General features: G+C 30.0%; 1 long non-coding RNA gene across 4 annotated transcripts; it reads left to right on the top strand.

Moving 5' to 3' along the window:
* Window positions 1–206: 206 nt before the first annotated feature.
* On the top strand, window positions 207–3,057 carry LOC124428627. Of its 4 annotated transcripts, XR_006943240.1 has the most exons (8): window positions 207–453; window positions 621–810; window positions 882–945; window positions 1,280–1,446; window positions 1,937–2,090; window positions 2,204–2,264; window positions 2,461–2,695; window positions 2,787–3,057. It is a non-coding gene; the product is annotated as an uncharacterized LOC124428627 (long non-coding RNA). The 4 variants fall into 4 exon arrangements; XR_006943239.1 differs by lacking the exon at window positions 882–945; XR_006943238.1 differs by having other exon boundaries at window positions 621–945.
* The last annotated feature ends 11,704 nt before the right edge of the window (window positions 3,058–14,761 follow it).

Below are 14,761 nucleotides of genomic sequence, written 5' to 3'. Positions count from 1 at the left end.
TTAGAATATTTTTTCAATTATACACATATTTTATATATTAATCAATTATTAAATAGACGACTTTCGCGCGTTAATGTTGACAAGACATGGCATCGTTTCGTATAGCAAATATCTGCGAAAATAAAATCGGCGTTTACTGGTGTTTCTATTTTCTACAAATGCAAACCTGGTGAAATAGTGGCGCTGTTGTCAATAAACGTCTAAGGTTAAGTTAGCTTAACATTATATTTAATGCTTATTTAAAAAATAGATTGGTAGATGCGTTTGATCCTATAATTTTTTCAAGTGATATGGTTTCGTTGTGTATAACAAAAATGTTGAGTTAATACCAATTTACAGAAAATCTTTTGCATAACCATACTATATACATGTATGTCATAAAATGATATTTTACTCATGTGCTTGTTGCGAATTATTCGATATCAACAACACTATTTTTCTATTAACTGCAAGGTAATTGTTTTTTTTTTTAATTACTATAAATAACTTTAGTAAAAAAAATTGTATTTCACGTTATAATATATTTTTTTTTCTACCAGTCATTTTCTTTGTATATTATTGCTAATATTGATCATCATTAAAGATAATAGATATAAAAATCGTAGATCGTTTTTTTTCAGGGAATTGTTTCTAACTAACCCATCCGAAGGAAAGAGTAATGTCGTCGTTGAATTTAAAAGAGATTTCAACGCCACGTATAGGTATTATTATTAAATAGGAATATAAGAAGCAAAAGATACTATCAAGCATTTACAAAATGAATAGTTGGGTTGAAGGACATTATGAACAGGCCCATTTAATATATTAAAGGTAAATATGAAAGAAGCAATTAAATGCGAAGCAATTAAACGAAGTAATAAGGCAACAAAAAATATTAATAGGCCGTAATCGCAATGGAAAGACTTTTTGGAATATTTATATCCACAGTTATTGATTTCATTGTCAGTAAGTATGAAAACATTGATAAACAGTTTATTTATAACTGTAGGTTGATTTAGCCTTCAAGCTACTTGAGACGTAAAATTTGCTATATTAAAGTAAATCAATTATACAGAATAAAATTTTCTTCCTTTAACTGTTTATACAAATGATGTGGCAAAAAATAATTTTACTAGATCATACGAACAAATACAGATATAAAATTTATTTATCGACCGACAAATATTAGTGCGTGAGGGCACCGTTTTACAGGACCCATGCCATCGTTTCTATCACCTGTGCATAGATCCATCACTACATATTGTCATGTCACTACATACATTATATTATTTATTTGTAGATTACTCTGATCATAGCAATGTTTAATATTTGGATCACAAAAAGACACCATAATACAAAAATGTATTGACAAAAATATTATAAAGTAAAGGAAATGTTTCTACAAGGAATATTTTGGGAATGCTTCTGTGACCATCATTTGTGTTGGCACGCAGATATATTGCACAAGTATGTACATACTGTATATTTCTAATAGAGATAAAGGATAGTTTCTTCTTTATGCTCTTGAATCATGACCAAATTTAAATGTTGCAGACATTTTTTACTTTTGCTTATATCCACGCACATTCTTACATTATAAAAAGATTGCCAATGAAATCAAAATGTATTCAAATCTATCATTGCGCATTGTGGTACACTCTTCGAGAAACAGAAGTAATTTTTAAAGTAGATGAATATGCATCTGACTTATGAAAATTTAGCACTTGGTTTAAGTTTTTTCTATCGCGTACAAATTTATTTTGAAATGATATTTTGCTTTGTACATTATACTTTGTTGGTCATTTCATGTCCATTGGGCAATTGACATGTGGCAATCTTATAGCATTTTTTATACCAACTCAAATAGTTCAAAGATTCTCTCTATAGTATTTTATTATTCTTACTCACAAAATTTTATATAAATTGTTTATAATCATATGTGAATTTTATCTTATAGTACTTAAATATGCTACCATTGCCAATGATGCTGGGAGGAAAGACAATAATACATTAGGAAGACTCTTGAAAGAACTGAAGAAAGCATTATCTACAGTCAAGGACGTGAATTATATAGAAAACGAATTAAAAGAGAAAATCCAAAACGATAAAGGGTCGGTAATTGTATAAGCTCGCCACAAATAAGAGATAGATGTCAAAAAATGAAATAGATTATGTAAACTATCTGGAAATATAACATTTTAGAGGATTAATCGAATCTTTACAGCAAAATCATGGAGAAAGAACAATGAGTTAAAGGATCTTTCACAAGAGATTTTTCATCAGAGGTAGCTTCTCGTTTTGTATGGCAGAAAAAATAGAAAATTTTCAATATTTAGATCATCCTCAAATTATCGAAGATGAATTGAACAAGTAAAAATTAATATGCAAAGTTTTCGTGAGCCTAATGTAATTCTTTGATGCATAAGTATACTTTGAAAATGAGGTAGAAGAATATTGTGAATTTCACAGTCATTTTGACAGGACGTTGAAAAGGAGCCGCCTGAAGAAAACAAAATGTGGAAATGGAATAATGGATTCAGACCAAATAATCTGGATTTAGACCATCGAAGAAAAGAGCCTTCAACAATACGGAACAAGCAACAAGGATGTTACACAAACGCGAGCCTCTTGTGAAAGTCAAATTTAGCAGCAACAAATGATACGACAGCTTGCAGAATGCAACAGAGTATTCTAAGATTTACACATCAATGAAGAAGTAAGAAGTAACGTTTTATATGAATAGTCGATCTTGGAATTGCAACAAATAGAAACACTAAATAAAATAAGTACTAAATCACACATTTCAGATAATCGAAAGGATGAAACTATTGCATATACTTAATCTAATATTCGATCATCGCTCTGACGAAATAATGATGGAACCCAGAACGGTACCATGAAAAAGGATATTAATGCGCAACAGCATAGTAATAACACAAACACATTCTAGTAAAATCACCTGTCAGCTGATTGATTTTTAAACGTAATGGTTATTGTAATAACAGTCGAGAAAAGAAATTTTAATTCATTTTTAAATTGCAATTAACATGTAAGTAATATATTTTAATACGAATTTTAAATAAGCCAAACTTTTCATAAAGCTCATATATTATACAATTTCCAAACATCAGAAAATTTCTGATAGTTTTATAGTCTACAATCATAAAATTTTTAGGATTGTATTCTTTAGGGTCAATTATATCAATTACGCTGGATGAAGGACTTATATTTATTTATATCAGCGATATTCAAAATTTAATAAAGCGCTTTTTTGATCGTTCAAAAAAGAAATTCTGAAAGAAAGATAAAGTACAAATGAATATTATAAATTCGGCCACACACTTCGACAAGATTTTATCAATATATTATATATATTCAATTGATATACATACCTACATGTATATATATAACTAAACCGTTAATTTATGCAGTAAATTTAACATTACTGTATCTGATATCTAGTATCGAAAACAATGTAATGTTCATATTCGGCGCACTCCCTGCAATTTTATCGGATTAAAGCAAAAATATTATATCCGAAATATTCGAATAGTTCTCAACAATTTTTCTTCCCTCAATATTATATAACATCAGCACCGTTAATCGAACGGATGTTTAAATTGTTTCATCTACTGTATAAGCGAACGTCGCAACTAGAATTAATACCTTACGTTTGCCAATTTTTGTTATATAACGTGTCTATCAATAAAACGTCTATCGTTTATACGTCATCATATATGATAAAACTTTAGTCCTTTTATTTGATAAAACTGATAAAAATAACTTAAATTAATTGAAAATTCATTTGTTCGTAGCATTAACTTTCTGCATGAATAGTGTCACCATTACAATTTCAAAATTTATCCATTAGCTTATTATGTTCATAGCTACCCATTAATCTATTGAGCCAAAAAATTTACAATATCATTGTAAGAGAAGTATGAATTACCGACGAGTATTCAATATAGGAATCTGTAATATCGACGTATGAGAAACGCAAGTGTAAACTAAATGGTGACGTCATATATATCAACAGAGCAATCAGAAATATCCAGATGACGCAGTGGACGCGAACAGGACTGAAATGATGAACCTGGTGACAACAAGTTCGGTGTAGTAGGGGCAGACTTTCGAACCTATTCATAGTTATGATTGAAAGATCGAAGAAATTGAAAAATTCTCCCATCGCTTAGAAAAATTCTGTGATGGTCCTCTAACATATCTACTTCACAGCTACTACGACAGTCACGCGTAAAATGAAGTCCATGATATTTCTTTTTATAAACAAACAAGTAAGCAAAAAAGAAAATACACGCAGAGCTCACTTTGATTTCAATTATGTTGATCCTTGCATAGTGAAAATAATGTGCCAGAATAACAAACTCTTAGAGTACAACAGAATAATGGCTCATTTGCTTTTAGATGAAAGCAAACACAAAAGCAATAATATCATCATTATTATAAAAAATATTATGAAAATTATTTACGATATATTTAAAATAGCAAATTATCTATTACGTAAAACAACTTACTGACAGAAAATTGACTATTATAAGTAATTTGCTCATATGAGCTATTGTATTTATATTATTAAATACATTACAATTCTTGAAAATCATTCCTGAAAGTAACACATTAAGAAGAATAGTATTCGAAAGTATTAATCGTAGATAATGTATTATATTTTTCATTTAATCAAATTAATAAAAACTAAATAATAATTTCGTAATATGCCAAAGTATGCTGTCATCGAGACATCATTATATTTTCATTCCATAAAATTGATTATTACACGAAAATGAGCAGTAAATCTCATGACAAATCAAAAAATGAACGAGCAGTATTGTACATAAAGCTTATTTTCGCATAATCGGTCGATTATTACTCTGCAAAATTAACAGACTTGAATGAACAATAACATTCACAATAATTTACTTCTTACCTTTCACTCCTTTACATATCTCATGTGTCTTTCTCACACTCTCTCTATCTGTATCTATTTAATCGATCTAATGATGATCGATTAAATTGCATTAAACCATGATTAAATTCATCTTGCGAACATCGATAATTGCTACAATAATATAAAATTTATAGTAAGTAAAGCTTTTAAAAAATTTCCCGATTCTCCATAAGAAAAATGAAAATAAATAAAAATAGAATGAAATGGAAAGAATTATGAACGATGCTAGCGAAAGCTGCTAAAAAGTTTTAAGTTCGATCTCTTAATCATAATATAATTTCATTTTCTTATAAGTCCTATACATCAACGGCACGATCTAGTTGTAAGATCGAAACTGATTTCCTTGTGTCGATTACTCCTTCGAATGCGCATCGATACTATTATAAGCCTCAAACGATTCGATGTATCACCGAAAAACGACGATTACCTTTCCATTAAAACGATCTTGTGAAAATTATCTACGACCGTTTAATTTATTCTAAAATTTGAAGGAAAACGGATAAATCTATCGCAACCCAAACGCTACGCTGAAAAAAAATCGAGACTGCATAGGGAAGGAGACAAATATCATTATATTAATTGCTGAAAATCATGTGCTAAAAATTGATTAATTTATTTCAGGGCCTACGATTCTGTGATTATAAAAGTCTCTTCATCTTTTATCAACGACTCTACTTGACTTTTTTCTTCTGAAAGTATCAACTTTTCTCGAATTTTTTCATTCAAAACCAATGACTTTATCAAGACTTTTCTTTTATCAACAAAATTGATTAAATATCTGATTAATTTTTATTTAATAATATAATAAAAAAGAGACTTTCGATGCTTAATTGTCGAAATTCCAAATGAAGCTGACCCGACAAGCGTTAAAGGCAATCAAGAGTCCGTTTTCGTTAATATTACAAGTAGCCAACTATCGCGACTTTCAAATTTTGAAATATTGGAAGTGTAAATAGATTTTATTTTATGTTTATCGCCTGTTACAAACTTTGTAATGTTTAATCGATTGTTTATGCTGAATTCGATTATGCTAGTCTTCTTTTGTTTTACCAAACAATTTAATTATTTGGATAAAAAGAAGAAGCTCAATCTAATCACGTATATACGTATCAGCCATATTTGACCAGTTTTAATTTGTTTGTTTACTATTATTATTTTTTTTTCTTCTTTATCAATTCTATAATATTTATATAATTTTTCTGGCTCCCTCTTTCTTTCTCCTTCTTACATTGATTTCTCTATAAACATTTTTCGTATTCATAACATTTTCATTTGTAATTAAATCATACGGGTAATTATACACACACACACACATATATATATATATTTGTATGTATATGTATATTTTCTTATAGATAAAAAATATGAAGTATACGGTTTTATTATTCCAATGACTATTAATATAATGTTTATCTATTTCTTATATTTCATCGACGATAGTAACGATATAAACGAGCAAACGAAAATTAATTAAATTATAATAAGTGTTCAATAAAACCGGTCTTTTTAATTTATCAATAGGAAATATAAATATGCGTGTATCTCTGTGTGTGTGTTATTACTGCACTTTTTATTATCAACATTTGACATGATATAAAGTTGATCTAATCAGCTATCCTTTAATTAAGCGATCCTAAACACTCTGTTCATATATTATGAAAAATAAGCGATATTTATTCATTTTTTTCTTTTGGCAGATTCGACTATGTCTGTGATTTGTTGCTTATCAATCGAGAAGGAAATGTCTCTGATAAGTAACTTTATAAAATGTAACGACATGAAATAACACATGAATAGATATTTTGCAATTAGAGTTAAGCAAATTAAAGAAAGACAGAGAATGAGTGTGTGTGTGTGTGAGAGAGAGAGAGAGAGAGAGAGAGAGAGAGAGAGAAGTATAGATGGCAAATGGGATGCTGCAACGAAGTTCGACGAGGAACAAAGAGACTATTCGATGTGTGCGTAACGACTACTTGTGTACATGTAGTCACGATTAGAAAAATAGAAATAAAGAGAAGTAAAGAAAAGTAAAGAGAAGTCAGGAAAAGAAAGAAGGGCAGAAGAATGAAGACGAGAGAAGAGGAAAGGAGAAAGAGACGAGAGCTCCTGCTCATAATGTGACCTCTTATTGGTTGATCCAATTTGACTCTCTCTGACATGATGTACATCGAGGTTACATACATACTTAAGATAATATCTAACCGTAATACCCAAGCTACTACTTCACCATAAATTGGCATTGTCATTAGTATTCTTTCCACCATATAAACAAAGAACAGATTCATCCCATAGACTAAAGTGTCATCGATATACTTTGGATTACTATCCGTAAAAATTAATTCTAGAGCAACTTTTCCATTTCACTTTATGACACCATCATAATACAATATACGTGCTTTTTCTTAAATTAGATATCAACCCCTACTCCCATCGAACCATTTTTTTAAGAAATGGATATGTATATAATAAATATAAATATATATATATATGTATATATATATATATATATATATATATATATATATGGATATGTGTTAATATACGATAGAATTGAAAAGCTCCGTTCCTTCTTTACGTTCGAGAGAATGATCATTCGGACGGCAATGATACGAGACGAATAAGAGAAGAGAATCGGGGGATAGAGGACAGGGGATGGGGAGAAATAGTATTAATTGGTTGGGTTTGGAGGACTTACAAATGATATCAATATATATCCATTAAGACCTTTCCCATTCCCTCTACTCTTCGTTCTTGACCAGTCTCCTTTTTCTCTACTGTCTGCCTCTTTCCATAATACCTTTTACGAGAGAATGTTTAGGGTTCATGATTGGCAAGCAATCGTCGATTTGGTATCGATGAGCCTTTGCTAACTTATGACGTAAATGATCTCAATGGACGAGACAAATTGAACGCACGCGCTCTTTCTACTCCTTCTTTTCTCTTATTACTACTTCCTCATTCACGTTATTCTCCTTTCACATCCTACATGACGGTCTTTTTTCCGATCCAAAGCAAGAGATCATTCAACGCGCCCTTACTGTTTCTACTTCATGACCTTGAATCTAATTACTCCTTCTCATTTTTGTTTTATTTTTTGTTTCTTTCATTCCTTTTTCGAAAGCTTCTGGTCTATCTTAGTCCGAGTTTCCCAGATACTTTCTTTCGATCAAACTTGTTTTTCTTTTCTATATTCTCTATAAGCCGTAAAAATCTCGATTGAAATTTTCTCAAGTCTTTTTCCGTCTTTAAAAAAAAATAAAACAATAAAGAAAGAAAGCAAAAAAAAAAGAAAAAGCACAACGATCTTCCAATAGACAATCAAACAAGAATAAGAAGAATAAAGAGAAACAATAGTACGAAAGGAAGTAAGTAAATAGTTTCCCGGGCATTTAGTCGAATTATTTTTACCAATTAATTTTGTAGTAATCCGATTACACCGAACGTGTGAATATCCACGCATTTCATACGATAGCAGAATTTTTTATTAGCTGTTTTTCCTTTCTATCCGTTATAGATCCACCGATCAACTAATCCACCTCATATCTCCTACTTCCCCCTTTTCCGCAACCACTCTACCGTTAGCTGCATTTGAAGAGAAAATAACTTGAATTATTCTTCGTCGAACTTTAATTTGTTTTTCTCTGTTTAATTCTGTTCATGACCCCTGGTTTTTTAATGGATTACGCCATAAGTATATTATAAAATAATTTTTGACTAATTGTAAGGAGCAAGCTCTCATTTTAAAGATGACGGTTTAATATACGGCGTATTGGTATCAGATATTGGAAAAGTGTTTTTTTCTTCGAAAAAATATCGTGCTAAGAAATGGTATTTTGCGAGAATAATATCCACAAATAAAAACCTTTTATAAAAATTTGAAACCAATACACTGTAAATTAAACTTTTGTCTTTAGAATGAGATCTTGTTCATCAAAATTGGTCAAGAATTACTTCTGATCTCATTGATGTTGTTTTCGACATTTTTTGCGAAGGAAAAGTTTAATAGTGCGGTGCACCTCGAAATTGGTATCAAAAGAGATAAGCTCGTACCCCCACTACTGATTTTCATATATACGCTTGAATGGTGTATGTTTATGTCCATTGAGAAGCTATTGCCTGCTTGGTTGTGTAAGAAAATAGCTAATGCTCAGATTTTTTGAATATTTCCAAACGTAAAGAAATGCGGTTTCCGATGAAGTTACGATGAATCAATCGATCATTTTAATAAACTTTGGCCAAATGATTCTGTGGCAACAATAAAAAAATACATTTTCAATCGTTTATGCCAAGAGATTTGAGTTTCTAAATTGTTATTAAATTTTTGAAAAATGTATAGTTCTTTTTAGATTTTATAAACTAATGAGATTAGATTAGCAACGCAAAGTCCTTTGGCATGCGTCTAGATTCGTAAATCAAGAATTCTAGGTTCGAGCCTGTAATATTCTTGTGATTTTTTTGTATTGTATGGATGTTAACGAAAATAGTGAACTATTTACTCTTTTCTCCTTATTTGATTATTTACTAAGATGTTTCTCTCCAATCTCTTATATTTATTTCCTCCACTGTTGGCCCAAGTGAATTTGCGGAAATCTGTGCTAGATAGGACACAGCAGTAGTATAATTTTGTTCGATGATAAAAGCATATGATATATATATATATATATATATATATATATATATATATATATATATATATATATTGTTGATTAATTTTTCAAAATTAATAATTAGTGAACATATACATTATATTTTATTTTTAATAAAGATCAAAAGATGAATTCGATTTCACATTATCTATGAAATTTCTCTCCCAGCGTTATTTTGTTATGATTTCCTTTATAAGAGTTAATTTCATATCATTATTATTACTACTATTATTACCCTAATAATGTGTAATGAACTATATAGTAATGAAAATAGTAATAATAAGAAGAAACTGAAGAATGTATTTATATTGTATACATCGTGACACATATGATGACGGTAATTTATAATAACAACAGAAGGAAAAATGTATCATTTTAGATCTTGTTTCGACGCGCGAATTCTTAACAAATCGTGTCCTTGATAATTTCGACACATGACCGCCCATCTAATAGAAATGTCATATGAAGAAAAATACATAATGTTTCTTTTGTTTTCGTATGCTATCGTTTCTTCTTGTGTCACTAATTTATGATCGTTATGCATTTGTTTCCATACTGTTTCTTACGATCAATCGAAGATAATTGTCTTCACTATTATAATATAAAATGTATTAAATAATATCTGGATATATATAAATGATTTTTAAAAACAATATATTATTATATTATGTTTTTATTATTATTATTATATTATTTTTATCAGGAATAATAGTAGATGTAATAGTAGAAAAAGTATAGAATGGATTGCTCCTACAGGAGAACATGTAAACAATGCACTAAAAATTCTACCTCATAAGTAGTGTGGAAATGAACTTATTTAATTAATTAGCTTATATTTAATTAGCTTTTATTTAATTAGCTTATATTTGTATTAAAATAATATAAAATATAAGTATTAACTAATTATTTTTAAGAAAATTTTAGAAAAATTCATATTTTTTGTCGCAAATTTATATAACAATTCCCATATGTGTCAATTAAATTTATTATTTTCTATACATTTACCAACAATTGCAACAAACATAATGTGCAACAAATGCGTGTCTAGCAGGGAACACTGCAAGATGCACGCACTATTAAAGGACAAACGTTCCTCGCTTGTATTTGTAATTCATATTTTCTCCATACCTGTCGTTGAAGTTACGTGCGAAAGATAGTGAATAAAATTAGATTGTATTAAATGCTACATAATTCTATTAAGCATCTATACATTTTTGTGCATCGATGAAGTTGCAAAGTGCAATTACAATTTTTCTTTAATTTAACTTTAATTTTGAATGCATTGATCGATGCAATTTTTTACCCTATACAAAATACATTTATAATGTTACCTCTTAAAATTTTTAGTTTAGGTATTATTTTAATTTCAAACGTTGTGAATTATTTTAATGTTCATTGGCACCCTTGAACCTACATGCCGTGTGTTCAAGGAGGAGGAAACCAACTGGCCATATAAGAGAAAAAGTAAGAGAGAATAGGCAGGCATGTTTGGGAGGGTTTTAATGGAAGTTCTCCGTCTCCGAGAGACAATTAATAGAGGCGGCAAAAAGGGTATTGAAATTTAGGGTACTCTATTTAATCCATTTTTCTATCTTATCATCCTCTAATATATCCAAGCTTTATCCAACCTCATCGCCCCCTCTCCAATTCATTTGATTGCATATAATTTAAAAAATTGATATTTTGTGAAAAAAGCATAATACATTATACAAAAAATAAAAAATGATAATAATTATAAAAATCACAGCAATTAATTATTTGTTTAATGTAAATAAATGAAAATACATGAATATCATAGTAATTAATTATTTGTTTAATCCAAATAATGTGAATGAATGAAGATACGATGTTATTTTTTTCGTAATTATAATATTGATTTATATGTAGATAGCTATCAACTGGAACGAGAGAGATCAAGATCCTCGATCTTTTTCCTCACAAAATGAATTTTTTTTTTGCGGCATATCAATGTAATAGGATCTTTAATACCATTTTCTTGTTTTCTTCATTCTATCAAAATTATCTAGCATATTTCATTTATAACATTCTTTTATTGAATATCATCATATTAAAAATATTTATCTTTATCATATATCGTTAATTCAGTCATTATAAAATAAATATTTTCGAAAAGAAATTCATATGAAAGAATTGTAAGAACGAATTGAAATTTTTTAATTCACAACATACTTTCTTTCTCTCTCTCTCTCACTCTCTCTGTTTTTTTCGATTATCATTGTACTAAATATCAATATCTCGATTATTTCATCAATCAATATAAAATTCATTATAAAATCAATTAATTATAAATCTTTGTTTGGAAACAAACTTATATAAGAAAAATAAAAGAGAGCGAAAGAGAATATAAATAAATTGTAAAAATGTCTTCTTCCAATCGCAACAACAAATCGAAATATTTCATCTCCAATTCTATTCATTTTTTTCTTTAATGTACTCCCTCACTATACTCATAACTTTTCTACACCATAACATAATCTATGTTTCAATCTATTCCTCTAGTCTTATTTATTGATGGGTATCGGGTGAACAGAAACCATTATGTTTCGTCATTTAATATATATAATTATAACATAATAAAAACTTTTTGATATATATATATATATATATATATATCAATACTTGGCTTTATCTATTTGATGAAAAATATGATTGTCATTTATTTTCCAAATTAATATTTTATCTCGTATTAATTTCACACATAATTACATAAGTACAATAATGTAATATATTTATATTATCTATCTCTCTTTTTCCCACACACTCATACTGTCTTTCTCTCTCCTTCTCTCTATCTCTCTCTTCCACTCTAGTATGATTAGTAAAACGTTGATATAACACAGCGGATCAATGTTTGTTCTATCGAACTTTTAAAATGCAATCGTCCGATTGTATATTGTTTCTTCATTCCGCTAAAAGAGTATAAAATTTTCAAGATAGGAGAGAATCCATTATGGGCAGGAGAGCATAACGATCGAGAGCAATTTGCGAAGAACAAAAATATATAAAACGTTTTTTTTTCATGCGGATCTCAGCGAGAAAGTAGCGAGAGATGACGGCGAGAAGTGTAAGATGGTGATGAACGAGGACGTGGAGAATGTAAGGAAGATTATAAGTAGAAGAGAAAAATACTAACGCCATCAGATGATCGTGAAGCCATGTGAATCTCTGTTTCTACGAATATAGAAGTTGAATAGAGAGTATGAGGAAGAGAAACAGAGATAGAGACATAAATAGAAAAACGACTGTGGAGGAGGAGGAGCAGGTGAATGAGCATGATAAAGAACGGAGTGGTGAGGAGTGATGTATAAAGGTGATGATGAAGGGGAAAGGGGCAGAGAAGAGAAGAGAGGAGATTAGGTAGGTGACAAGTTGTAAGTGGGAGTAGACCGGCTGAAACTAAGAAAAGAGAGATAGAGTAAGGAGAGATAGAAAAGATGGCCAGTAGAGGGTGATACAATGAAAAAGGGAAGGGGCGTGATCAGGAGTACTCGGCGAGTCATGAATGAAGTAACAGACGAAACGAACGATATAGTAGCCATGTCATTCTACGATTTTCTTATATTCCAACCACGCGATCTTATATTCCAATTCTTTCTGTTATATACGTTAATTATCGATTCTCCACTTCACATTCGGATTTCTCTCGGACCTCCTTCAAACAAACCTCACTCCTTCCAAACCATTACGTATCCTTCCTATCTTATGATATTGGATAAATCAATAGAAATACTTTCGATCTATGATATTAGTAGGAACTTTATGACATTGTTAGGCAGTTTGGTTGGCAATTTAAAGCTCCTTTTCTTTCTTTCGTCGTTGAAAGCGCCGAGGAGAGGTCTCTTTCTCTCCCTTTCCCTCACTTTGTACCACTACTATTTTGTTCATGTATATCCGGTTTACGAAGGCAACTTCACCGTTGCTACGTTTCTTTCATAATCAAGTTTCGAATGATGATTATGGCTTACACGATCAGTTCCACTATAAAGTTACCACAAGGTATGTAAATTCTTTGACAGAATGTTGAGATAGAAAGAAAGTAGAGAGAGAGAGAGAGAGAAAGAGAAAGAGATAAAGGATGAATGAACGAAATAGGCCAATCACATTTTAGCATCGTCTTTTTTAAAAATGGATTAGATAAGAAGACTATAAAATATTCAAACTAAAACTTCCAACTTGTTTGTTAATTGTTATTTAAGATTTCCAATATAAAACAGAAGATAAGTAAATAAAAATGAAACAGTTAAACAAAACACACACACACAAATAAAATTCATGCACGTGGATGATTCCAAGGTGATCGTTATTATCTCTTAACACACGCCTGCTTGCTTCTGGCCAGTTCCATCTACTTTTATCCATATTGCTCCCTCTCCATCACCCTCTTTCTTACTTCTTCCACGCTTACTGTCTATCTCTTTCACCAATTTACTCGCTCTCTTGAGAATCTGAACTATCTCATTTTCTCTCACTCTCTCGAACATACTTTAAACTCATCCACTGCACCAATAGCATATTGCCGTAGTCGATCCTTCGCACTGTTTAAATTTTTACGAACGAGTCAACTCGAGATTTTGTATTTACATTTCCCTTCTTAGTCCTATTTGTACACATGCAATTTCACTTTTATATTTCACTGATATTTATATTAAAACATATATATATATATATATATATATATATATATATATATATATATACATTATATATCTTTGTAAATACGTATGTATATGATACTTTTAGTAAACCTACCTGAAAAAACATACGAACTAACTCAGATCACTTACACTTGCTTCATAAGAATTTTATTGATAAAGATACTACAATTAAAATAATAAACTCTTTACTGTGCCGCACTTCTCGTTACTTTTTGTTGGTCCACTCAGGACTTTTTAGTTATTCTTCGTTTGGTCTACTCAAGACTACCCTCCGTAGTTCTTTCTTCACGTACACCCCATGACGCTTCTCATCTCTACTCATATTCGTACATATCCATTCGGTAATTCTTTACACTCTTTTTCCTATCTGTTATTTCGTTGCCTACGACGATCTACCTACACTTCCATGTTATTTACAAATACTAGATTTTAGCCTTTTCTTTTTTTCCGTAAACAAACGCCCAACCCACACAAATGAAAGATCATGCGCTATTTGA

This window comes from Vespa crabro, chromosome 13, assembly GCF_910589235.1.
Source record: "Vespa crabro chromosome 13, iyVesCrab1.2, whole genome shotgun sequence".
Taxonomy (NCBI): Eukaryota; Metazoa; Arthropoda; class Insecta; order Hymenoptera; family Vespidae; genus Vespa; species Vespa crabro.
This window is presented reverse-complemented; position numbering and strand designations above follow the sequence as displayed.